General features: G+C 44.9%; 1 protein-coding gene across 14 annotated transcripts in view; it reads right to left on the bottom strand.

Annotated features, from left to right (window-relative positions):
- MYT1L (myelin transcription factor 1 like) overlaps positions 1-26,516 on the bottom strand; it is a 544,402-nt gene that overhangs the window by 484,427 nt on the left and 33,459 nt on the right. For all 14 annotated transcript variants that reach the window (XM_054548446.1, XM_054548454.1, XM_054548453.1 and 11 more), the window contains exon 2: positions 12,863-12,962. The gene's annotated coding sequence lies outside the window, so the exon portion shown is untranslated. The remainder of the gene's footprint in view (positions 1-12,862; positions 12,963-26,516) is intronic.

Raw genomic sequence — 26,516 nt, 5'->3', positions numbered from 1 at the left:
AATATCATCTCCAGCACAGGCCTCTTCTCTGAACTCCTGAAGCCCATATTCAACTACGAATTTCTCCATTAGATGAAAAGCAGGTATCTTGGCTTAACCTGTCTAAACTGATCTCTGAATGTCCCTCCCAAGGGCTTCCCTACCAGTCTTTCCAGTTGAGCAAATGGCGCTTTCATTCCACAGGCTGCTCGGAGGAACTCTTGGAAGTCACCCTTGATGCTTCTTTCTCACACCCCATGACCACTGGGTCAGGAAATCCTGCTGGCCCTGCACCTCCAGCACTTCCAGGCATCTCCCATCTCCACCCCTGGTGCCCCAGCTCCTTCCCTGTGCCTCTGCAGCCCCTGGCTCCCTCCTCTCCACTCCAGCTCCTTCTCCACCTGCTGTGGAGGGATCCTGGGACAGTGTCAGTCCCAGGAGCTCTCGGGGGGACAGTGTCAGTCCCAGGAGCTCTCAGGGGGGACAGTGTCAGTCCCAGGAGCTCTCAGGGGCCTGTGCCTTCCGGGACCCTTGCTGTCTCTCAGGGAATCCAAAGCCCGGCCTTGTGTCCACATGCCCCCAACGGGCTATATCCCACCCCCTGCCACAATTCTGGACTCTTCCCTGGTGACGGTCCTCCTCATTCCTCTGCTGGGGCACCAATGGCCTGTTTACTATTGCAGGACATTTTGGCCCTGGTCCTACCTTCAGCCATTGAGAAAAATGCTAAATAGTGAGGGAGAAGAGAAACAAAATGAGTAAGAACAAGATTTTCCTTAAGGATTAAAACACATCTAGAAATGACCCCTGATAAATGAGATGTTTGGAAACAACAGAGACCAATACAGAAAGTGGGTGCCATGGAGAAATCTCAAATCCCATCATGTTCCTGTAGGATAGGGGCTATGGTTTGGTAGCTTTTTAAATGTATCATGCCAGGAAGATTTAAATGTTCTACCTCCCCAGATAGTAATCCTCCTAAGGACCAGTCCTTGGCCTGGTCGCCCAGCCAGAGCCAGTGTCTGGAGGGGATGGGAAGCCACTCAGAGCATAGTGCAGTCAGGGCCTGTAGGAAGTGCCTGGACCTGCAGTGAGTGTCAGAGGCAGCTGCCCCAGGGCAGGGGGGCTGTGCACAGGGCCACATGTCTCAGAGTGGCTGCGGCAATGGGCAGTACCCAGCCGTGAGGGCTGCTATGCTGCATGTCTGAGAGGTTACTAAGAAGGGAATTTGGGTTATAAGAAGGAAAAACACCAGAAAAGACAATTGCCATTTACATGTCCGAAGGTGAGGCAGTAACATAAAAGTGTTGCTTTTATCCACCCACAAAAAAAATTACTGTGGGTGAAATTAGAATTCACGTTCTTCTTGGTATTTTTAAATATTTTGTCTTCATTATTAAAATACAAAAAATGCTGTAAAGACCTTACAGAACACTAATGAAATACTTTTCAAATGAGTATAGAGAACTGATACTCAATTATCCATATGATACATTTGTACAAAAAGAAACAAAAAGGAGAAAGGTAGGCACAAAGAAGGAAGGAAAGGCATCATAGAGAAATTATAATTAACAATAATTACTATATGTTTCAAAATAGCTAGAAAAGAAGAATTGTAATGTTCCCAACACAGAAATGATAAATATTTGAGGTGATGGTTATCTAATATCCTGATATGATCATTGCACATTGTGTACATGTATGAAAATATTACATATAACTCCAAAATATTTACGATTATTACATATCGACTGAAACTTTTAAAAAGAAAGGAAAGAAGGAAGAAAAAAGGAAGGAAGGGAGGGAGGAAGGGAGGGAGGGAGGGAGGGAGGGAGGGAGGGAGAGAGGGAGGGAGGCAGGGAAGGAGAGAAGGGAAGGAGGGAGGGAGAGAGGGAGGGAGGGAGGGAGGGAGAGAGGGAGGCAGGGAAGGAGAGAAGGGAAGGAGGGAGGGAGGGAGGGAGGAAGGGAGGGAGGGAGGGAGGGAGGGAGGCAGGGAAGGAGAGAGGGAGGGAGGGAGGGAGGGAGGCAGGGAAGGAGAGAGGGAGGGAGGGAGGGAGGGAGGCAGGGAAGGAGAGAGGGAGGGAGGGAGGGAGGGAGAGAGGGAGGGAGGGAGGGAGGGAGGGAGGCAGGGAAGGAGAGAGGGAGGGAGGGAGGGAGGCAGGGAAGGAGAGAAGGGAAGGAGGGAGGGAGAGAGGGAGGAAGGGAGGGAGGGAGAGAGGGAGGAAGGGAGGGAGGGAGGGAGGCAGGGAAGGAGAGAAGGGAAGGAGGGAGGGAGGGAGAGAGGGAGGGAGGGAGGGAGAGAGGGAGGGAGGGAGGCAGGGAAGGAGAGAAGGGAAGGAGGGAGGGAGGGAGAGAGGGAGGGAGGAAGGGAGGGAGGGAGAGAGGGAGGGAGGAAGGGAGGGAGGGAGAGAGGGAGGGAGGGAGGGAGGGAGGGAGGGAGGAAGGGAGGGAAGGAGGCAGGGAAGGAGAGAAGGGAAGGAGGGAGGGAGGGAGGGAGGCAGGGAAGGAGAGAAGGGAAGGAGGGAGGGAGGGAGAGAGGGAGGGAGGAAGGGAGGGAGGGAGAGAGGGAGGGAGGAAGGGAGGGAGGGAGGGAGGGAGGAAGGGAGGGAGGGAGGGAGGAAGGGAGGGAAGGAGGCAGGGAAGGAGAGAAGGGAAGGAGGGAGGGAGGGAGGGAGGGAGGGAAGGAGAGAAGGGAAGGAGGGAGGGAGGGAGGGAGGGAGGGAAGGAGAGAAGGGAAGGAGGGAGGAAGGGAAGGAGGCAGGGAGGGAGGGAGGGAGAGAGGGAGGGAGGGAGGGAGGGAAGGAGGGAAGGAGGCAGGGAAGGAGAGAAGGGAAGGAGGGAGGGAGGGAAGGAGGGAGGGAGGGAGGGAGGGAGGGAAGGAGAGAAGGGAAGGAGGGAGGGAGGGAAGGAGGGAGGGAGGGAGGGAGGGAGGAAGGTGGGCAGGTGGGTTAATGCATTTAAAGCACTCAAATATCATTGGAATTTACTTACAACATAAACTGAATTTTTTTCCTAAAACATTTGGGAGAATAGATAAAGGGACATTCTTAATCACTCATAATATGTGAGCACTCTTAGCCTCTATTACTCGTATTGGAAGCACTTTGTTTCAGGAGATTTGGGCTTGTTTTTATCTAAAGCAATTTCTTGGACTAAGGGGAGTAGCCTGAGAAAGAAGGTATAGTGTACTTAAAACATATTTCTAAAATAAACAGTATTAGCTCCAGCTATACAGTTGCAATGAACTATGTTTGTAATAACATCACTTTGCATAGGAATCTTAATTGTAGACCTTGTGAAATGTCTCCTTACGCTCATAGTCTCAGAACACGTTTAAAGCATGCCACAGTAAGATAGAGGAGAAGTGGTGATGAAGGTCTCCCAGAGCATGGGCAGAGGCTGACTCAAGCCAGCCTGTAACCTGGTCCAGGGGTCATTCCATGAGACCCCCAGAGACTCCACTCGGAGAGCTGTGAGGCTCAGCAAACACGTATTGATCCCTATGTAGTGCTATGAGGGGGCTGGAACAAGGAAAGTGGATGGCCACACACTGAGACCAGGGCAGTGTTGTACCCGGAGCATGAGTAAGTGCGGTAGAGTCAGCTGGAGCCAGTGAGCTGGCTTGGGGTGGGGACCACAGCTGGAGAGTGCTGGTGGTCGGATGTCACCTTGGGCAGACATTGAGCCAGGTCTTGGAGGATAAATGAGTAGACATGTTTGCTTGGAAAGAAATTTCAAGAAAATATAATAATAAAATGTGTGTGTGTGTGTGTATGTGTGCACACATGCCTGTTATAGCAGTCATGTGAAAACAAACTGCATGTGAGACTATCACATCGCTGGGGCCATTCTGGGCAGGACCTTCATCTAAAAGCATTGGTCGAACCTAAAAAGATGAAGCTAATACCTTAAAATCTGTTCAGTGTTCTGTGGTTTCAGCACTAGGAGCTACTTCTGGTCATGGGATGTCAGAAATCAGCCTATCTATATATGACGCACTGAGCCCCAGTGCCCCAGTTGGGCGATTTGGATGCTGTTGAATGAGAAGAACAAAACCAGGAGAGGGAAATTGGTTTCCTAGAGGTTGTATCACACCTAGTGTGAGCTCAGGCCAGTGCGCTCCATCCTGCCCTAAGCTGCCTCTTTAAAATACCAGCTCCTGCTCTGAGAGGTCTTCTCTACCTCGTCCATGGAATGTGAACATCACTTTCTTTTCATTTCAACATGTACCATGAAAACTTTCCACATATACACTGAGCATGCTTCCTGTTGCTGCCAAGATACACTTCAATGAACTCTGCATGGGTTGATGTCTTCCCAGCCTCATGTCAGCCCATCTTTCCACCTTAACCTTCCACACATAACCAGTCTATTCTTTCACACCTCCACACCGTGTTCTTGTCCTCAACAGAAAGTCCCAGCTAACCTCCTCTGCCTGGGAAAGGCCTACGTATTCTTCAGTGTCATTCCCAAATGAGATCGACCTCCACCTTGCCCCAGCGGGTCTCTCCTCTCTGCCTGACAAACTACCCTGCCTTGTGTTTGTTGCTTTATGGAGTTGTGTTTTTTATTCATCTGTTATGTTTCTTGGTGGAATGTGAGCATTCAGAGCTCTGTGCCTGGACCACCAGACACAGCAGTGTATGAGTAACAGGTCCTCAGGGTCCCTGTGAAGTCAAACAATGTTTCAGGTTTCCTTTCAAAGGAGTGAATCTTTTTGCTAGGTAAGGTCCGTACACTGCAGAGACTATGCTCTGAAAGCTGGGTGTACACCCTTGCGTGCCTGTGTGGTGCCTTCACACATTTCTCAGGGCCTGCCCCCTACACAGCCCTGAGCAGACCAGTCCTCGCTCAACCAGGACCATGATAGCTTGTTACAGGATATTGAGGTTTCTCGAGTCTGCCTATCAGAATTATTTAACTCATTGGGATGTGGATCAGACAGTTCTTTAAAATGTTACAAATATGTCAGTTAATTAATAAAGTCCTTTTACAACCACACAAAGAAATGGTTTCAGGAATCCAAGGCTGGGGAATGGGGAGGGCTATAGAGAACCAGGAAGACCCCAGTTATCTGTTTGGGTTTGTTAGTTTCCACTTCACCTTGGTCCTCCTGACATCTTCCTGCTCTGCAAGCTCTAAGGCTGGTTGTCATATGCAACAATGGTGTTAGCAACCAAGCCACCGAAAAGCAGCTTGGGAAGGCTGAATTCACATTACCATGCCTTCATTTTAGACTGAGGGCCCCTTGAATCTCACCCTCTCTGCAGGTGCATACAAGACTGTCCTTTCCATTTCCCATTTGCCTGCTTTCTACCCCATCCTCATGATTCTCTCTTGCCTCCATATCAGATGCGGGAGCCTGTTACTCTACACGCCCCTGGAAGCCCTCCTGGGCCTGTGCATCCAAAGGAACACTCCTGCCCCCAGAGCCCATGGTGCTTGACCACGGCATCACGCACGTGCGATTTCTGTTTGCCTTTACTTCACCTGCTAAATTCCGATTGATTCTTTTTTTTTCTCTTTTTCTTTTTTTGAGACAGTCTCACTCTGTCGCCCAGGCTGGAGTGCAGTGGTGCGATCTTGGCTCACTGCAACCTCCGCCTCCCAGGTTCACACCATTCTCCTGCCTCAGTCACCCAAGTAGCTGGGACCACAGGTGCCCACCACCACACCCGGCTAATTTTTTTGTATTTTTTTAGTAGAGATGGGGTTTATGTTCTCGATCTCCTGACCTCGTGATCCACCTGCTTCAGCCTCCCAAAGTGCTGGGATTACAGGCGTGAGCCACCGCACCTGGCCCCGATTGATTCTTAATTTTCCAAAATGCTCCATCTTTACTCATCTTTTCACCCTTCATACCCGAGGGTGATTTGTACAAAGCATTTGCTCAAGGGTCACCTTGTGGAAACCACTTCTGTTGCCTCCCATCAAGTAATGGATGACGGGGTCCCACGGGTGGACAGGTTGTCCCATACAGGAGGGAAGGGAACAGACTGCACACAGGTGCACTATGGCCAGAATGGAGGGAACAGTCAAAACCCACAGTTACATACATGCTCATGTTTCCACAGCCTTCACTGTGTTTATCAGTGAAAATGGATTCTTTAGAAAATAAAGTTGTCCAGAGTCCTGGGACTGGTTCCTTTCCTGTAACAGGGATGAGTTAGAATTTAAATAGTGTGGAAAAGAAAGAATTACAGGATTAAGCAGCTATAAAGTTACTGCCCTTCAGGTGTTATGTAAAGGTAAACTACAAATTGTCATATAACAATTGTAATTACAGAAAAAAATGGGGTTGTATACCCTTTGCAACAGAATACAAAAAAAAGAAAAAATACCCATGATACAGCCAGTGTTATGGCTAAGCTACCTAATCAACTAACATACCTTAATTTGAAGAAAAAAAACTATAGTATATTCCTAGCAAAATTTGAAACAACAATTTCTTTGAATATCTTTAGAAATCCATCCAATGTTACAAGTGACAGAAAAGTCATTATTAAGTTATTTCTGCTTTTGGTTGCAAAATAGAAAAGGTAATTATTAATTCCAAAACACTTTTCATATACAAAATTAGACTTCTTTTCCTATATAACAACTGTAAATCTAAGAAATTTAAAGCGGAAAGTAAAAGCGAAAGCTTTTACTTTTATGAGTTAATGGTAGTGGCCATATGTGTGCTGTGTACGAGGCACTAATGGGTGGCCTACATGTGTTGTGTACATGTAACATGTGACACACAGCAACTCACGTGGTCTCCACAATGATTCCAAGAGGTCTAGGCTACTAGTGTCTTCATTTTGCAGAAAATGAAACTGAGAGGCAGAGAGGAAAATTTACCCTCAGACTTTCAAACGTAGAAAGCTGGATTTATTTCCTGCCAGTCTGGTATAGGGATCCCTCCTCTGTCACTGTTATGCAACTTTGCATTTATTGAAGCTTTTAAGTATGGAGAATTTTAAAGAGACACAAAATTTTAAAGAGAACAGTACAATAAGCCCATATACCCATCAGTTACAAAAATGTGATTTGGCCACTGTCACTTATCTAGACACCCATTTGACAACCATTTCTATATTATTTTGAAGAAAATTCCAGAAATCATATAATTTTGCCTACAAATGTTTCAGTGTGCACACCTAACATATTAGAACTTTATTTTTAAACACAGGCAGGGCACTATTAACATACTTAAGAAATCAACAGTAATTATGTAATATCATGTAGATATTTTAAATAGTCGATGCTTTAAACTTCAGGGGTAAATTTAATGTATAAAGTTATATTTTTCCTGACTATATTTTAATACCATGTATTTCTTCTTAAGGGAAACAGTAGGACAGTGGTGAACTATGAAAGGATAAAATGTCCCCTTGAGCCTGAGGCCACATCACCTAAAGGAGAGATGCATACAACACAGGAACTTACCAAGAACAAAAGGCCCCTCTCTTTCTCTTGTTCTAACTTCTTAACCACGCTCTCCCTTGCCCAGCTCTGGGAGGCACCTTCACTAGGGCTCTGCACTCCCCTCCACATGAGCCTGTGTCTCTGAGATGCAGGCGGCACCTGGGAGGCCCTGGACTATCTCTGCTGTTATCTTTCACCCCACACTACTTAAGAGGATTCTTAAAATAAAAGGAGAGCTCTCCTCAATGGATCTTTGTTTTCAGCTATTTACCATTTCTTAGTGTCTTAACAGTTGTGATGCTGTAAGGCCACTATGAAGTTCTGGGGACAGAGGACAAAACTCCCTTGGTTTTATGGTTTAAGATTGTATACAGGCTAATAGTATCTACTTTTCCTATATTTCAAGGTATGCCTGATTGTGATGATAGTTCAAAGTATGGAGGACAATAATGCCTTCTTACATAGCAAAGAATTATTATAATGATCCAGCCATTCAACATGGAAGACGAAGAAGGAGAAGAAGAGGAGGAAGAGAAGGAGGAAGAGGGAAAGGTGGAGGAGAGAAAGGAAGGGGAGGGGAGGGAAAAAGAGAGGTAGAGTCCAGGGGGAAGGAAGAAAAAAAATGTAGTAAGAAGAGAGAAAGAGGGAGGGAAGGAGGAAGGGAGAGAGAGAAGGAGAGAAGAAGAAAGGAAGGAAGGAAGGAATCAAGATTATCCCTTAAATGTCAACCAACACCTGTTCCATGCCCAGGTTGCTTTTCCCTCTCAGTTCAACTTTTTACCTTCAAGTTTGTTAGCTGGGTAGTTTCGGGTTGAGTGACAGCCTTCAAGGTATTTCCATTTTGCCATTCTATGTTTATAAGGGTTTTAATGTATACCCTCAAGTGGGAAACACTGCACACTGGGATTTTCTTTCACTAGCTTCTTCTAATCAAAGAATGTAAACTAGGAAAGGTAGGAAGCTGTTGTCAGCAGACAGCACTTATGTGATTTATCTATTTAAGAAGCAGGACAAGTGCATGGCATAAAGTCAAGGATGGGGTAAGAGGTAAATGAAACAAAAGCTTTGATGTAGAAAAATTATGTGGAATTTCAAATAGATGAATATAAGAAGTAGTAAAAACAGGTATCAGAAAAGGAGGAAATATAGAAATAAACAATAAGTGTCATCAGTCAGAAAACATTAAATTAAAAATTAAGAAAATTTGTATGAGCAACAAAACTCATTTGTGGACTAAAGTAGAAAGTGTTAGATTTTCTGAGAAGTTTTTCTTCCTGTAAGGAGGATTTCAAGCATATAGTATTCCTGCTTATATGATGTCAAATTAGGTCATTTTAATGAATCCACCACAAAACACTAGTTAGACATTGCATACATACCCTGGTTGTATGGTTCACAGCTTTACGCATTGTTGATTTGTTGCCATTGCTTTATTTTCTTGCGTATCAAAGTTGCCTTGGTAATAGGCATTATCTCCAAGACAACCAAGTGAACCAACTCCAAGAAACTATTTGGAGTGAAAAATTTGGAAGAGTAAAGGCGTTCACCTGCTTATTCCATATAAGACAGAAATCAGGAGCTGAGACTATGGGGTGCCTTTTAAACCGAACTAAACTTCTTCTATCCGCCCTTGTGCACATTACATAACGCTCTGCCTCAGGTCTCTCCTGCTCAAAATGGGGATGATAATGTTTCCTTCCCTAGTGTTATTTTAAGGACGAAGTCAGGTAACACACGTCAACTTCTTAGGACAGGGCTGCAGTGCAGCAGTCTGTGCAGGGTGACCACGCGCGTGCAGCATTGCAGCAGGGTCAGACCCCATCAGGAGGTGGAGAGGAAGCTTCAACCAAGCAAACCATAACCTGAGAGGCATCCAGAGCTCTGTGATTTAAAACCCGGAACCCTAAGCACAAAATTTCATCCTAAAATGTTGTGGTTTGTCTCCTCAAAGATTTCTAACTCCTTCATTTAATTGATGAAGTGACCGAGGCTTAGAGAAGGCTGGTGGCTTGCCTGGGTGCGCCCATAGGGGACACACTGGGTTTTCCAGCTTTTGATGTGGGTTTGTTTTTACACCAAATATACACAACCGTGGTGATATGGTTTGGCTGTGTCTCCACCCAAATCTCATCTTGAATTGTAGTTTCCATAATCCCCACGTGTCCTGGGATGGACCCGGTGGGAGGTAATTGAATCGTGGGGGTGGTTACCCCATGCTGTTCTCATGTTAGTGAGTAAATTCTCATGAGATCTGATGGTTTTATCAGGGACTTTTCCCCCTTTGCTCAGCACTTCTCCTTTCTGTGAAGAAGATGCCTTTCTTCAGCTTTGCCTTCTGCCATGATTATAAGTTTCCTGAGGCCTCCCAAGCCATGCAGAACTGTGAGTCAATTAAACCTCTTTTCTTTATAAATCATCGGGTATTTCTTCATGGCAGTGTGAGAATGAACTAATACACGTGGCATGACTTTTCATGTCATAAGTAGTAATAGTGTGGGGCAAATGACTTTTGTTTTCTTTTTAATATGATTGTTGTGTAATATGTACAGAAGCGGGAGGAGTAAATGTCTGCGTCTTCCTGATTGATTGTAAAATTCTTTCCAACTAGCTCATGTAAGTGGTCAACAACTGAGGCCAAAATGTATTGCTTTATAGAGATTTAGCAGACTTATATTAATGATCCAATTTTCTTGAATGAGGTGAACTTGTTAACTTGTGTATTTAGAAAAACTAGAATCAAATATTGAAAATACTGTCATATGAAATAGAAATTAGCCCATAGAACCTAGAACATGTTCTGAACATAGTAGATCATTAAAATATATGCATTAAATTGAATTGAATTAGACATAGTCTGTATCTCTCCAGAGGCTGAAAGTAAGAACAACAGGTGCCTATTATAAAACTGAATAATATTCAAACCCTTGACACAATCCAACAATGGAATGAGTTGCCTTGTTGGGTTGTTAGCTATCCATTCCTGGAAATATTCAAGAAGCAAAATACCTAGGGGTAGGTGGCATGGGGGCAGAAATGTTTCTGTAGTGCATTCTGGAGTTTAGTATAACGAACACAATCCTAGCTTTCTTTAATGATAGTGGATCTCGAAATTCTCAGAGTTACACATCAGAAACAATAATGGCCCCTATATTAAATTACTCTAAGGAGATTTCATTTTTAAAGTAAATGTATTATAATGCTTTTCATACCATATATCAGAGACTCAATATAAGTGTGGATTCTACAACTAAAAGGTGGACTTCTCAAAAGCTGGGTCATGTTCTATCATTTACGTATCACCACTGCCTCACACAATGTATTGCACATAGTAGGTACTTCATACATTGATTTAATATATGAACAAAAGAACAAAAGTGTCAGATTTTTAACTGAGTTTATGAGAATTTAGAAGATATTTTGAAATACATTTTTAGCCTTTACAAAACTAAATTTGTGCTATGAGATTAGTTTTTTCTTAAGGTTGAATTTATGACACTTCCATGTGTAATGGCAGACCATTCAAACATTGGATGGCTAGCTGTGTTTTCAATAGCAGAGGAAGTGCAGTGATACGACCACACATAAAACGAAGCAGGATTGTGAAGATAATGCCTTTCTCAAAAGTCTCAAAATGTATACAGTCTTGAATCAAGCAATTCTACTGTGACTTTATCTTAAGAAAAACATTAACAGTGTGAAAGGTTTTAGGTAAAGAATGGTTATTAAAACCATGTTTATAAGGCAAAATTTTAAAAATCCAACTTATGAAATTACAATAGAGAATTGATGAAGTATATTTCAGTATATCCATAAAGTAGAATGCTAGATGAGGTAACGGAATAAAATAAGGTGACAGAAAAGTAGTTCTTCAGGCTAGGCGCAGTGGTTCACACCTGTAATTCCAGCACTTTGGGAAACCAAGGCGGGCGGACCACTTGAGGTCAGGAGTTGGAGACCAGCCTGACCAACATAGTGAAACCCCATCTTTACTAAAAATACAAAAATTAGCCAGGTGTGGTGGCATGTGTCAGTAACCCTAGCTACTTGGGAGGCTGAGGCAGGAGAATACCTTGAACCCCGAAGGCAGAGGTTACGGTGAGCCAAGATTGTGCCACTGCACTCCAGCCTGGGTGACAGAGCCAGACTCCAACCCCCCCACAAAAAAAGTAGTTCTTCATACAGAAAGATACATACGATGCATAAAGGGAAAAAGGAGTAAAGAACAAATGTACAGTTTGACCCATGTTAATTTAAAATCTTTTTGAAGACTGTCAAAGAAATCAGTCTTGAAGAAGTTTAAACCAACATACTAACGGTGGTTGTCACTGAATTTTTGAATTTCCAGTGCTATAAAAAATTATATTATCTATTATTTTAATATTCTAATTTTTCTACAATGGACATACACTAATTATGTAAAGAAAACAGAAGTTTAAAAACTTGGTCTCTCTGGCAGTTTGATGTTAATGCAAAGAATGACATTGAGAGGATAAGTTTCTAAAGATATTGACACCAAAAGTAAGAGAGTACAGAGATGATGCCTTGAAAAGTATAATTTTTGAACCATTAAAAATTAGTTGTGTAGCAAATAGAGGACATTGGGTCCAACAAATTGGTTTATTTCTCAGTCTTGCTGAAAATTAAATTTGTAGCACTTCTCAATTCCACCCACTCATAATTGGAAGAGAAAGTGAAGTCCACGGAAACTGAGAGTCTGCTTCAAATTCCCTGGGCAGTAAGGGCTGCTCAGACCTCGAACCTACATGTGGTCAGGCAATGCCACTCTTTCACGCAGCTGAGAATTTGCAAAATTACGTCCAAGATAGATTTCAAAAGGGATACAAATGATTCCCAAGGATGTGCGTCTATGGAAAAAGGAAACTACAGCCTGAAAATGGGGCTCTGATTGGAAGTAAGCTCTGAAGTCCATGCACCTCTGGCTACCTGTCCGACCTCCCTCTGCCTCAGTTTCCTCATGTCTAAAAGGGATGGTGGCAACTTTCTTACAGGGTACTCAAGGGCTTCCAGAGAGCCAGCTGTGTCTACAATGTGGCCTCACACGAAGCAGGCACGCAGGCTAAAGTGAAGGAGTAGGAGTGGGAGGAGTTTGACATTCGGAAAACACCACATAAGTATAATGAGAAGAATTAGGAAATTAAACATAACTGTATTTTTTTGGATCAAGTTCTCTGCTTGGTTCGGTTCATTTATGAAATATTTAGATTATAGGCAATGCTTTCATCAGTATAGAAAAAGTAATAGTTGATGTATGAATTTAACATGTGTATGTAATTGACTACACAATGGCATACAACTGAAGCAGGTAAGCATTAAAAACAGCAAGAAATAACTGGTACAAAAGAACCCAATTGCCCGAATTCTAAATCAGTCATGCCTTGTGAGTTCTGCTTGTTTTCAGGTACCTCCTTTACATTCCTAATACAATGGTAAGGTCCCATTGCAATACACATACCACAAGCTGTGATCCCTCAAATGTCAACGTGGATTGGACAAACGTCCAGGCAACAGCCGCACACACTTCGTCCTTGGCTACAGCCTCCGCATGACCCGCCCTGCGTGTAAGAGAAGAGGAAGAAATGGTTAATGGAACTGGGACTCTTTTCTCTTGAGTAAATGGGAATGGATAGTTTCCCTACATCTTGAGCTATTCTCATTAAAGTATTGAAGGCCCTACACACACACAGCCACACTTGCTGAAATTCATCTAAGGAGTGGCCTTGGAGTTAGACACTCCTATTGTATCTCCTCAAAATCGTATTTTTTTTTTTTTTTTTTTTAAATACAGAGTCTTGCTCTGTTGCCAGGCTGGAGTGCAGTGGCAGGATCTTGGCTCACTGGAGCCTCCGTCTCCCGGGTTGAAGCGGTTCTCCTGCCTCAGCCTCCCAAGTAGCTGGCACTACAGGCATGCACCACCACGCCTGGATAATTTTTTGTATTTTAGTAGAGGTGGGGTTTCACCATGTGCTGCGTTGGCCAGGGGTCAGGGTGGTCTTGATCTCCTGACCTCGTGATCCGCCCACCTTAGCCTCCCAAAGTGCTGGGATTACAGGTGCGAGCCACCACACCCGGCCAAAGTCATACTTCTTTTAAAATAAAAGTCTGTCCTCTAATAAAAATGGAAGAACAAGTTCAGTTGTGTGAAACTTGAGAGAGTCCCTAGGTCTCCGTACTCCCTACAAAGTCTCCTAACCCGGGGAGATGAGCTGGAGATGAGCTCCATGCCCAAAAGGCTGCTTGTCAGGCAGTGATTGCAGTTGCAAGAGAAGGTTCTGGACTTACAAAGTGCATCGCGAATTGCATTATGGCAACGTGTGCAGGTTCAATAAGGACCTCAAACGCAGCTTGCCTATCTAAGGCCATATCAGGACAAATGCCACAATGAAAAATAAGAGGTGTTTAAAAAACAGAAGTAAAGAACAATGCACAGACCAGGAAGTTTCCCATATTTCCTATTTCCTAGGTTCACTTGGAAAACTGGGGTGGTGGAAGAAAAGGACAATAATTCCTTTGGAACATTAATTCAACTTTTTCTACCCACTAACCATATTCGTTCCAATTTTAGCAGTTCTGTGGGAGGAAAAATGAAACATGAAATTCTTCTATGCTTTCAACTTTGCATATCTCTTTACCTCTACCTGGAATGCCCTCCCCTTTCTGGGTCTTCCCAATCCTGCCTAGAAGCCACACTTTCTATTTTGTGACACGTTCCTGGTGACAGAGGAGCAGGGATCTTCATGGTAAGAGCAGCACACATGTCAACCACTCCCATTTCTGAGTATCCAGCTGAGAAGCTACACGCTAGGTCAGACACTGCAGGTTCAGTATCTCTCTTAATCCTCAAAGTCGGCATCATTATTTCCCTGTACATCGGCTCAAGATGCTGCCTAACCCCTGGAGACACAGAGCTAGAGCATGCCTAGCAGGGGTTCAAAACCAGCTCTTCCCAACTTGAGGGTGCTTTCCGCTGCTGCAGGCTAGCCTCCAGTTTCTCAGGCCCTCCAATCAATCCTCCAATTTTTTGTTCTTCATTCTTCTTCTTCCCTTTTTTTTGTGAGATGGACTCTCACTCTGTCACCCAGGCTGGAGTGCAGTGGCGTGATCTCAGCTCACTGCAACCTCTGCCTCCCAGGTTCGAGTGATACTCCTGCCTCAGCCTCATGTGTAGCTAGGAATACTGGCGTGTGCCACCACCCCCGGCTAATTTTTGTATTTTTAGTAGAGACGGGGTTTCACCATGTTGGTTAGGCTGGTCTCAAACTCCTGACCTCGTGATCCACCCACCTCGGCCTCCCAATGTGCTGGGATTACAGGCATGGGATTACCACGCCCGGCCTGTTCTTCATTCTTCTAAAAGGAAATATTGAGCATTTGTGACATGCTTTGGCTCACACACAGAAACTTTCCTTTTGCAGATAGAATTGATGACTCTTCCAGGACAATGACATTCATTACTAAAATGTGGAGAGCGTCTTAGATCATTTAAAATCAAATGAAATATATGTACACTTTTAAAAGAAGTAATGCAGATATCAAGTTTCGAATGATTTCTAACAAATTGAAAAAAATAAAACATAGAACCTATTAGTAAACTTTTATGAGAATGTCTGGTCTTGGGATTTTACTTTACAACTGTAAATGACAATAAATTTAGTTTCTGCTTGGGTTAAAGTGTACTTGCCTATTGCGAGTCAATAATAAATGGTCTAATGGGTTTAAGTGGCCCCGCATGGTTTGCTACACTTGGGCACAGCAGGAGAGATCATCTGTGGTCAAGGGTGCCAGCAACACATTTACCTAAAGTACCAGGCATTGGCTTTGGAGAACTATGCCAGGACACAGCAGGCTTCCCTCCCCACCCACTTGCACTTGAAAGGCCACCTGCAGAAGGCGGGAAGGGTGCGCGAAATCACGAAGGCAGGGAGTGGAAGAGACTTAGTGTCAAAGCAATGTCGCTAGGTTCTATTTCCCATTCTGTTATCATCACCTAAGAGAGGGAGACACAGATACACACACATGCACACATAGACACACACACACACACACACAGATTTCATCTAAAATTGCCATTGTTTTGAGGCCAAGGTGGGCGGATCACCTGAGGTCGGGAGTTCGAGACCAGTCTGACCAACATGGAGAAACCCCGTCTCTACTAAAAACAGAAAATTAGCCAGGCGTGGTGGTGCGTGCCTGTAATACCAGCTACTCCGGAGGCTGAGGCAAGAGAATCGCTTGAACCTGGGAGGCAGAGGTTGCAGTGAGCAGAGATCATGCCTTTGCACTCCAACCTGGGCAACAAGAGTGAAACTCCATCTAAAAAAAAAAAGTATTTGAATCCTTTTTAAAAATTCAGATAATCCTCAAGGAGCTTACAAGACTTTAGGTATTAAATTTTTAAGTGTTGAAAAAAATTGACTACATGAAGTTATTTAATGTCAGGACTATTATCTTTCAAACATTTTTTAAAGCATCACCAGCATCCTGGTGCAAAATTCTGGACGTAAGACCTGTTCAAATACTCAAAAGTAAGTGATTTACAGAAAATCAGCTAGCATGAGTCAGTCCCAGTCTTTTTTAAAAAATAAATCGTTGAAAAAAATATAAATACTGTATTTACTGAAGATGGGAAAGTGGCAATTTCAGGAGCACAGAGTGACTTTCTCATTTGCAAAATGAGGATAATGGATTAGATCATCTTTAAGACTCTCCTTTTGACCTCAGAAATCCAGCTTTACTTCTCAGTAAGAGCTTTGTCTTTTAAATTCATATGGATATTCTAGTTAATTAATAGTTATTTCATATAGTCTTTTAAACAAAGTTGTAGTTATTTCTGTGTGGATATCACCACGTTTTAGGCAGAAGAGAAGCACTTGCCTTGCCATGGAAATTGTAACAGCAATGAAACTCAAACTCTGTTAAGCCCGACTAACTCTACAGCTCAGTTTGAAATTTGGAATTTAATCTACTGGAGATTTAAGTAGAGTAATAGCTAAACACAAGGCCTTACATTAAGAACTCTCTGGTGGGGTACACAGATCATTCTAGAATATTTACTCACCCCCTTTTTTGGCTTCTTCAGACAGACATCTAGAATATTTACTCACCCCCTTTTTTGGCTTCTTCAGACAGACATCAGATTTATCCCTAGACAGATCATCTGGTCTCATTTCCTGACACACTATAGTTCATTTCTAGAGACAGGGAAGATATATTTATAATGACCTAAAAGTAGAGACTATGTACTAAGAACTAAATATGAATTGTCATTTAATCCTCACGACCAGGTAGATACATGACAACATCAGTTTTACAGATCACAGAAATGAGGCCTTGGGAAGCTACATCACTGGCCTAACATCACTTAGTTTGTCAATAGTAGAGTTGGATTTGAACCCTGATCATCTAATTTCTCAGCAAGCGCTCTTAAATACCACACTCAAACCTCAATGCAATTAAAAGGAACTTTAAAAAAATTAGATCATCGTATGCCTAGACAGAGCAAAGTATTGAGAAGAACTGAGCAAAGTGTTTCTCATTATCTGGGTCCTCCACACCCATGCAAAGAGCAGGGCGTGCACCAGCTTCATGTGCAGTTTACCTGGAAATGTGCCGTAAAGGTAAAATACACACAAGATTTGCTCACAGCATGAAAACAATGTAAAATATCTCATTGATCATTATGTATTGATTGCTTGTTGATATGATCATATTTAGGTTAGATAGCTATATTATTAAAATTAATTCCATCTGGTTCTTTTAATTATGTTTAGCATTTACTGCAAAATGTAATATCACATATGTAATTCTTCCACTTGCATTATATTTATATTAGACAGTGCTGATCTACAGTATCGGTTATCAGGTTAATTTTACAATGAGCTACACTTTGGAATTTTATCAGACTAGAGCCACATACACATGTTCAGCTTGAACACCTCCTTGCTAGAGAACAATATAACCCATTCAATTCAGTCTCAGGAATGCCAGGCTTATATTCTTCTTCAAATCGATAGCTTCTTAACTCAAAGTTACTTAATAATAAAAGTTATTTTCTCCAAGATAATTATCCTGTTAAAAATGTTCTACCCTTCAATATAAACCACAGGCTTGCATGTTAAGTAGCTTTTCTGCAGGCTTCTGCAGCTCATGATGTCAGAGGTAGGTCAAGGTTCCTTATCATCAAATGGAGCCCATGATGACACTTGTCTGGGCAGACAGAATCCTCCACTAACGGCAGAGTAAGGCTGAAGACCACAGAGGGTGATGCCTGTCCCTTAACCCTGAGAAAATCCCAATAGGTGGCCCTGTCTGGCTAAGGTGGGAATATTCTCTATTAATCATACTGCCAGATACGTTGAAGTTTTATTGCATGTTGGCCAAAAAGCTTTATTTTAAATGCACTCAAGCTTACTTATTTATAATTTTTAGGCTTTTACTATTTTACCCCATATTTCAAGCATAGTAGTCGTATAGTGGTTCATACTCTTAATTAAAAACAATTTTTAATTTGCTGATTATCATTTTTTCAGGCCTGTTTAGTTTCATATAGTGAGCTAATTTTTACATATATCTTATAGAAAAGCTGGGCTTACATAAAAAATATCTGCAAATATGTAAGCATAAAGCAACAGCCTATAGCAACAATAATGAAAAAACATAACAACCTGCTAATTGCTGTGTTAACTTGGACAGTCATCCTTCCATAAGACTGAAATAAGAAGACCCTTGTACCACTGCTTGATCTTCTGCAAACAAATATAACTCCACCTCACTGGTACCACCCATGGAATAAAAACAGGCTAAGTGGAATAGAACAAAATCCTCTCTAACTGGGGTGAGTGCATGGCTGATACTTTAAAGCATTTGATATCTGAGACATTAGGTGAGTTTCTTAGTATTGCCTGAAGAAATTATTTTAAGTGATTTAGATGTGGATCCAATTAATACCCACAGTCATAAATCCCCAAACTCCAGCTCACCTGTGTCATAGCATAAACAGGGCTTCACTTCAGCACTGGCAGCAAGGGCAGGTTCCCAGGAGGCAGATCCCAGGAGGCAGAGGAAGGAGAGGAGAGTGTGCTGAGGGGAAATGTGCTCCCTGGGGAAGACCTCCCCATAGCAGGGCTGGGATCCCCAGTGGGAGTCTGGGTATTTATGTTCTGACACTGGCCTTGGCAACTCAGCATCACAACGCTGCCACATGAGCTCATGATGTCAGCCACACAGCCACAAATTGCAGGACACGGGCAGAGAAGCAGTAGAGAATGTTAGAACTTCTAGATTCAAGTCTAAAACCTTGTCTTGGAACTGTGCTCTGTATATCTGAGGGCCCCATGGTCACCCCCAACCTCTGATGGAGCAAATGTTTATCTGCAAGGAGAGGGAGCTGGGGAAGGCCCAGAGCCCTGGCTTCCACTTCCATCTGAGGAGCGAGGCCTTCATCTGCTTTCGTTTTTTAAAAGGTTCTTTATTCGTGCAAGTCTGAAGTTGCTGGATGACCTCATCTTGAAGACTAGGGTGCTGTGTGCTTTATCACATGCTATGTAATAGCAAGAACATGTTATACTCACACAGTTTGTATAATTAAAGGACTTACATTTTAAGGAAATACAACACTGGTGTGGGCATAAAGATAACAATGAAGAAAAAGAGTCATTAAAACTTAATTGCTCATCACATGTGCCAGCCAAGTGGAAGAATTACAGGTTAAAATGACAGCATTCTGTTAGCGTCCATGCCCCCAGTCCACACATACACACACATGCCCTGACATGGAGGCAGGAAAACAACATGGTTTAAAGATATGGTTCCTGGACCTGGTTGCATATTCCAATTACCTGGGACCTTTGAAAAGGCACTGACCCCTGCCTGCAGAGACACTGATCCAGTTGGTCTGGGGTGAGGCCCAGGCATCAGTATTTTTTTTAAGGTCCCCTGGTGATCCTGATGTGCAGCCAGGGCTAAGAAACACTGGCTCAAAAGAAATGCCCAGAACTAGCAAAAGAATGTCCAGATTTGAATTACTATTCTGCTAGTTCTTAGCTGTGTGAACTTCACAACACAACCACTTCCTCCATTAGATAAAGAGGAAAAAGATAAAACATTGACAACACCAGCCCACTCACCTTCTAGGGCCATTATAAAAATCAATTTAGATTATATAAGGGAAAGGCAAGGTAAAAAAATGAAACCCAGTATAAATTATGTTTTTACTTAAGGAAGAACTCAGAGCAACATTAAATTCTCCTATGCTGAGAACCCTGAGACAAAGCACAGAAGCAGGATAAGAAGCGAGAATGATGAAAAAAATCAGAAAAAAAGGTTGTGATTCTGGGTTTTAGCTACAAAGCCACCGTACAGCCTTCCTGCCTCCTGACTATGAAACCAGTGATTTGTGATTTGAGCTTAAATCTCTTTAAGATATAAAATGAAAATGTTCTGGGCTCAGGACAATTAGCTAGATAAGCCCATGATTTTACAGGTTGGAGCTGGAACTGAAGCCCCATGCCTGCCCATGACTTCAGAAGAAGATTTAATCTATAGGCATTTACTCCCCCCGGAAATGGAAGAGGTGACTCTTGGGGATGGGAGGCAGGAGACTGGCCAACAGGAAAGTGTCCAGGTCTTTGTCCTGAAGAAGCTCATCACACAAACTGGAAGGTGAAAATCAAAAGCGACATATTTGCTAGTGGGACAAACAAGAGGAAGCCGCTCTGTTCTAAGGAGACGGGGTGCGTGATGGGTTCTGAGTCCCGGCGCCCCCGGCCTGTGTGGAAAGTCGGGTTCTACACCAAGCGTAGGCTGGGTGCGGTTGCAGGTGGACAGCAGCCTCCCTTGCCACGTGCAGCCGCCGAGCCAGCCCGGCTCCCCGACCCACGCACCCTGTGCCCCCAGGTGCCAGCTCTTGCATTACAGGAGCCCACATGACCGGCTCTGAAAAGAACCTAAAAGTCACTGTCTCACAGAGTATTTGATAATTTTTAGTATTTCTATTCACAACCTAGCTTTCTCCGGAGCATCTCACGAGACGTCAGAGTGCGATTCTAAGAGTGCAGAGGAGCGCTCGACAGCCCGCAGGTGCAGGGCGGGGCAGGTGGCTGTGCCCGGGCTGAGAGGAGCGGGTGGGGCCCGACTGCCCATCCAGGGCGCTGCTCTCTGAGCCTGGGCCTCAGCTGCGTGGGCTCTGCTTCCCTCTGTTGGTGCGGAGCGGGAAGGAAGGAATCTTCCAAGGCAAAAGGGGCAGCGAGCAGGGCAGGTGAAGGCTCTGCTGTCCTCAGATGCAAGAATTCCTGCAGAGTGACTGGGGGCGGGCTCAGGGGCCTGCAGCTCTGGGAACCGCGGCTCAGGAAAGACTGAAGGCTGCCCTGCTCAGCCTCTCCTGAAGCTGAGTCGGTGCCGCTCAGGCAGGCCTGCCGCCTCCTTTGTTTGGGGTAGCAATTCTATTCCCAAACGTTACATGAAAACAAACCTGAAATTGGAGAAAAAGTCCTTGTGAAATGCACAAAAGACTTACTCTTGGCTATGGAAAGAACTGTTGGGAAAATTCCCCACTTCGATTTCCTTTGCTATTTTTTATTTTCTTGTGGATGTCAGGACTCCATATTGCCCTCAGCAGTGACACGGTTTCTGGACAGGACACTGCAAACCCAGAGGTGGCTCGTCAGCACTCGGGGACAGCCTCCCATCCCTGTTGGGGCTCAGCTCGGGGCCCTGCCGGGACAGGTGCACAGACATAGCCGTCTGTGTGGCCCTCACGGTCCCAGCCTCGGGAAGCCACATTGAAAACACTGTGCTCAAATCACACAGAGAGCAAAGTTTATATTTGTAAATTTAAAAAAGACGAAGTGGTTCTACATCCTGATATCACAAGCAAGTTTGCTTCCATGAAATCAGACGTATTGGATAAACTGTATCTGACAAACTATTCTCCCTAATTTATTTTAACCCCAAGTCTGTACACAGAGTAATCAGAAAGACATTTGGGATAAGGAGAGTGGGATAGGAGAGGAACGGATCTGTGGAAATCGGTGAGACAGGAACCAAGGCACACTCTTCCCTGAAACACACTCTGCAAAAGAACATTTTCCACTGTCTTGCATGTTTATGTTTCATTTGCAAATTCTGCTTACAGAGAAAATCTGAAGTCATAGAGGCAGGATCAAGAAGATAGAGGTTCTAGATTTGGGGCCAAGACAGCCACCCTAGAGGCATCCGGAGCCAGAGGATCCCAGCTTAGTGGCTCCAGGACGTGAAGCCTCAAAACCGTCATTAACATCAGGTGCCACTGGCCTCATGGGGCCTTTACTACAGCAGCTGTGTCTGTCTTCTATGTAATCCAAAGGGCTGAGGAATAAGAAAAAGAACAAGAACAGCACCGAGGAGGGAAAGAAAATGCCTGTGTATTCTTAGGGTAGCCTGCCAAGTGCACTAAGGAAAAAGGAAGGGTGAGGCCTTCAGAGCTCTGTCCCCAGCACCCAGGTACTACAGATAGAGAGAGGACATCATTACCCATTCCCCCACACTGACTGTGCTCCTGTGAGGACAGAGCGCCCTCAGTTAGAGGCAGGTCTGCAGGAGCAGGGCGTGGAGGGTGACAGTGAACACTGCTCCTGCACAGGTGGGGCTGGGCTTTCCTTGGAGCTAAGGAGGTGGAGCTTAGAAAGACAAAGGCTTCCAGGTGAGGGGGACTGAGGGGGGTCCCCGGGGAACAAAACACACCCCTGAGGAAGTAGTAACTGGTATAAGATGGTGTGTCTGTGTCCCTTAGGTGGGCAGGGCCAAAGCTTCCGCCTGAGGCTGCCCTGGCCCTTCCGGGAAGCACCTGCCCCTCGGCCTGGGGCAGGAGGTGGACATCAACCCCCAGGCGCAAGACCGGCCCCCTCCCTCCTCCTGGCTCCTCTAGAGTCAGACAGTTTTGAAAATGCACAAAGCAGAAGGAAAGATGTGGGACGAGATCCTTGGAAGGAACTCAGGCTTGTTCATGCCCAGTTCCAAGAACGCCAGCCTGCTCCGTGCTTGGCGCGCCTCTGAGGGATGCTTCTGGATAGCATCAGCCATGGGAAGGCAACGGTCACCAGCACGGGGGGCAGGACAGGGCCCCCTGCTTTCAGTGGAATTGGATGGTCTTGCTTTAAAAGGTAGCGGGGTGAATACAGAGAAGAGTAAAGAGGAAGAGAAAAAAAATCTGGGTTCTAAAAGATATCTTCATCTATCAGTATGAAATATTAAATTATTGTGACAGCTCAGACCCTGAGGAATGAGGAACATGAGAATGGCTGAGAGACAAACATGGTTGGTCACAGGTGATGGTGAGCGACTCACGGGTGGTGCCCCGGTCACCTGACTCTGCTTAGAAAGCAACTGGCCATCTGAGGGGAGCCCTGTGGTGAGGGGAGCCCCTGGTATCCTCTCAACTTATGCCAGGCCCCAAGCACAACAAAAGCCTGGCTGTCCTTGTTGCATATCTTAGGATGGTTTCAATTTAGAAAGAATGGGGGAAGAGAGTTGGCAAGGACTGAGATCAGATGAATTTTGACTTGAGCTCCAGCACAGCATCACCCAGAAGCCACGTCTGATGCCCGCGCCTGATGCAGTTCATCTGAGGCCAGGCAGCCCAGCAAGGCTCAGCTTAAGCCACTGAACACATGCTGGAGACTGCATTGCCATTCGAGACGTGAACGGAAGGAGGAAAGAGAGGGCAGACAGTGAAGTTGAAATTACCTCATTCTACACATGAGACCAAAACCGAGTTAAATCTGCTTCACTTTCCGCCTGTTCTTTTTACTGGGGAGGCTGAGGGTATCTAAGTCACATGTAACTAGGAATAAACATTCAGCCCATTATTACTCAAGTGTCAGCTGATGCTCATTTCACCATTTGCCTTGTAGAATACATCAATTATTAAGTATCTGTTGAAAGCAATAGTGTGTGCAAAGCCTTGGGCAGGGTATTGTAGAAGACATTATGTTACATTATGTTATACAATAGTCCCTGTCCGCAAGAAGCTAACATTCCGGATAGAGAAGCAATCAGTGTGCATAAATGAGATCAATAACGTGCGGTTAAAAGTGATGTTCTTTTTTTTTAGGTGGTGATCTCCCCCTCAATCTAGGTATTCAGGCAGAGACCGGATCAGCAGGTGAACACCAGTCAAGATTTCCGGAGAATCCCTGAATTAGGAGAGATGCTGGATGGTGTGAAATCTATGATCCGCCTTTCCTGATCACAGTCTGTGATACTAAAGCGTGCTGAGGCTTCGGAGCAGATGTGATAGGAGCTCAGGAAAGAGGAAGCTGAGACAGAGGAGCCAGGAGCAGAGCTCTGTAGCCCGAGTGTGATCCGATGGGAAGAGACAGATGAGGAAGGGCATTCCAGGCAGAGGAAACTGGTATCACGCTGCATTGAAGCCAGGGACAGGGACAAGGGCAATACACCTGGAACAGGAGGTCTCCTGAGAACCATTTCCTCTGCTGGGTGCTGTCTACTCAGTAAATTATATGCTGTGAGGCCATAGAGCCAGGCAGCTTTTTCTGCCACCCAGCTGTGGCAAGAGGTTCACCCTGAGCATCAGTGCTTTGCATTATGGGGGACAGAAAACCAACCCAAAGGGAATGTGGAGATTGCGGGGGTGGGGGCAGAGGAGGTGCAGAGAGAGAGAGAGACACAGACAGAGAGACAAAGACAGAGACAGAGACAGAGGATGTAGGCAGAGAGAGAGGGGATGGGAGGTAGCAGAGAGAGACAGAGGGAGAGAGGCAGAGGAAGAAAGGCAGAGAAAGAGAGAGTAATAAAGCTAGAGACAGAGAGGTTGGGGGGGGGGTGTGGAGGAGAGAGAGGCAGAGAAAGAGAGAGAAGAATAAAGCCAGAGAGAGAGAGATTCCAAAGGCTGGCAACCCAAATACATACAATCAAGCAACCCAAGAGCCGAGTTACATTTTAAAAACTCAGCAGGATAAATATAGAAAATATAGACAATTTTATTCTATTTTTCAAGGAGGTGCCTATAAACCAAGCCAGAGTCAGTCAAAAGGAAACCCTGGGTGGTTGAGAAGCTTTGCTATAAAAGTCACCTGAGGTGCAGCTAAACTTCCTCCTGTCACTGCTCCTGAAACAAAAGCTATTTAAGAGGCAAGAGGAAAGAGTGCCTTTTAAAACAAGTGGAAGAAGAAATTGATTCCAAAGAGGCCAATTCTCTATTAAACAATGCTTGGCCTGTTTGGTAAAGTGTCACTAGTCCCATTTAGATCACTTATTTTTTTTTAAGAGAAAAAATGTGATTCACAGTGACAACTATTTCCATTTTGAGGGTTTTTCCTTTTATTCAAGAAATTAGAAAACAAAAGCTTTGTAATTAATATCGAGATTTTTTTGTGTATGGGCATGGTATATGCTTTTTATTTCCATCTTAGTATTTCAGCAGTGGAGCAGATGTTTTGTTTTTTTCTAGAAATGCTGTCTGGCTGATGTCATTAACTACAGGAGAAGAGAGAAGGGGAGTGAGAGTGAGAAAGGGGCGTATGGGACTCTGTCCGTGGTACCTCAGGGTCGGTGGTGGAGACACAGAAAGGAGAGATACTTCAGGAACGGGTGCTGCCTCCTGCTGCCCCAGGGCACCATGCATCCCTCTAGTGAAGAGAAGCTGGTGGATGGTCTCGGCCTGGAGACACCACACAGTGCGCTGCGTCGGGAGCGAGCCTTGCCTCTTTGTGGGCAGGACATCACCAGGCCTCACCAGTGTGTGCAGGGCTGGCCGGCACCCCAGAGGCTCCTCATGGCAATGCCCCTGGTGCACAGAAAACAAATGACGCTCGCTTTAGTCCCAGAGCAGTGCCAACAGCAGCTGGGCCAACACCCCCTTCCCAGGTTTCTCTGCAGGAAGCTGCAGGACCTTTCAGGGCCAACTGGAACCACCTGCCTTCCTAGGTTTCTCTGCAGGAAGCCGGAGGACCTTTCGGGGCCAACTGGAACCACCTGCCTTCCCAGGTTTCTCTGCAGGAAGCCAGAGGACCCTTCAGGGCCAACTGGAACCATCTGCAATGTCCCTGCTTCAAGGGAGGGCCAGCAACAACACAAGTATCAGGGGACCTCCCGCCTTTTCGACGTAGAATGCACACAACCCTTACCCATGGCTCGGCTCTGAGTCTCTGCTTCCAAGGCTTCTCAGTGGTCATGACCCTCGGAGGTTTTGAAAATGATTTCTGATCTGAGTTGTTTCTTCCTGCTCAGCTCAAGTAGGAAGCATCATGAAATTGCATTTGAATATTCCTAACCATAGGATGGCATGACGGGGGACCGTGTGTGGGGCAGAAGTTTAAGTGGATGGGACAGCTGCACAGGAGCGTAAGCCAGGCCCATCCCAGGCCCACCAGGAGGAGGCCCTGGGGTTAGTGCCTTGAAACCCAGCAGAAACCTGTTCTCTACTACCAGTACACAAGATTCCCACCAAATACATGCTTTTCTGCAGACGGATCATGGCGTTCATAGTTATTTCATACTTAAAACCCCCAGAGACAGGTTTTAAGATTCCTGCCATTCAAATGCTTCACGCCTGTCTCCACTGTCCCCTTGGCCATGCCAACAGTTGCATGTGCCACTCAGGACGCTCAAAGGCATTCACTCCAGAAGATTCCAGGGACTGCTCAAGGAAGAACAAATGTGTCCTTTCTACAGCACGAAGCATTGCCCTCCCAGGGAGAGAGGACAGCCAGGAAGATAAAGGGAATGTCTTTGGGAGCTGTCTGAGGAAAGAAAGAGGGGCCCCAAAGTTTGGTAAAGCAAAACCACTCTGCTCTTTCCCTCTCCCCCACAAAAAGGGATATTGAGGATGCCTGAGCCCTTCATTCTCACTCACACCTGCTTCATTCTCTGCGTCCACGCCACTTAAAGTTATGCAACAAGGACCCGAGAAGAAAGCTGGCTTCACAGCTGGGGTTAATTCTAGAAGGAAACTAGGAGAAGCAAACATCCACAAAACACCCTTAACTTGCTCAGCCCCTGGTGCCCTAACAAAGCTATGCTGTGAGGACCAGTTTGTTCTCTGATTAAGCCTGGCTTTTATTAAGCCTGGCTTTTATTTTTGGGCTGAAATAAGCACGGAAACACTTGATTTG

The sequence above is a fragment of the Pongo abelii genome, chromosome 12, assembly GCF_028885655.2.
Source record: "Pongo abelii isolate AG06213 chromosome 12, NHGRI_mPonAbe1-v2.0_pri, whole genome shotgun sequence".
In the NCBI taxonomy this organism is placed as follows: Eukaryota; Metazoa; Chordata; class Mammalia; order Primates; family Hominidae; genus Pongo; species Pongo abelii.
The sequence above is the reverse complement of the archived record's forward strand: the minus strand, read 5'-3'. Positions and strand labels throughout refer to the sequence as shown.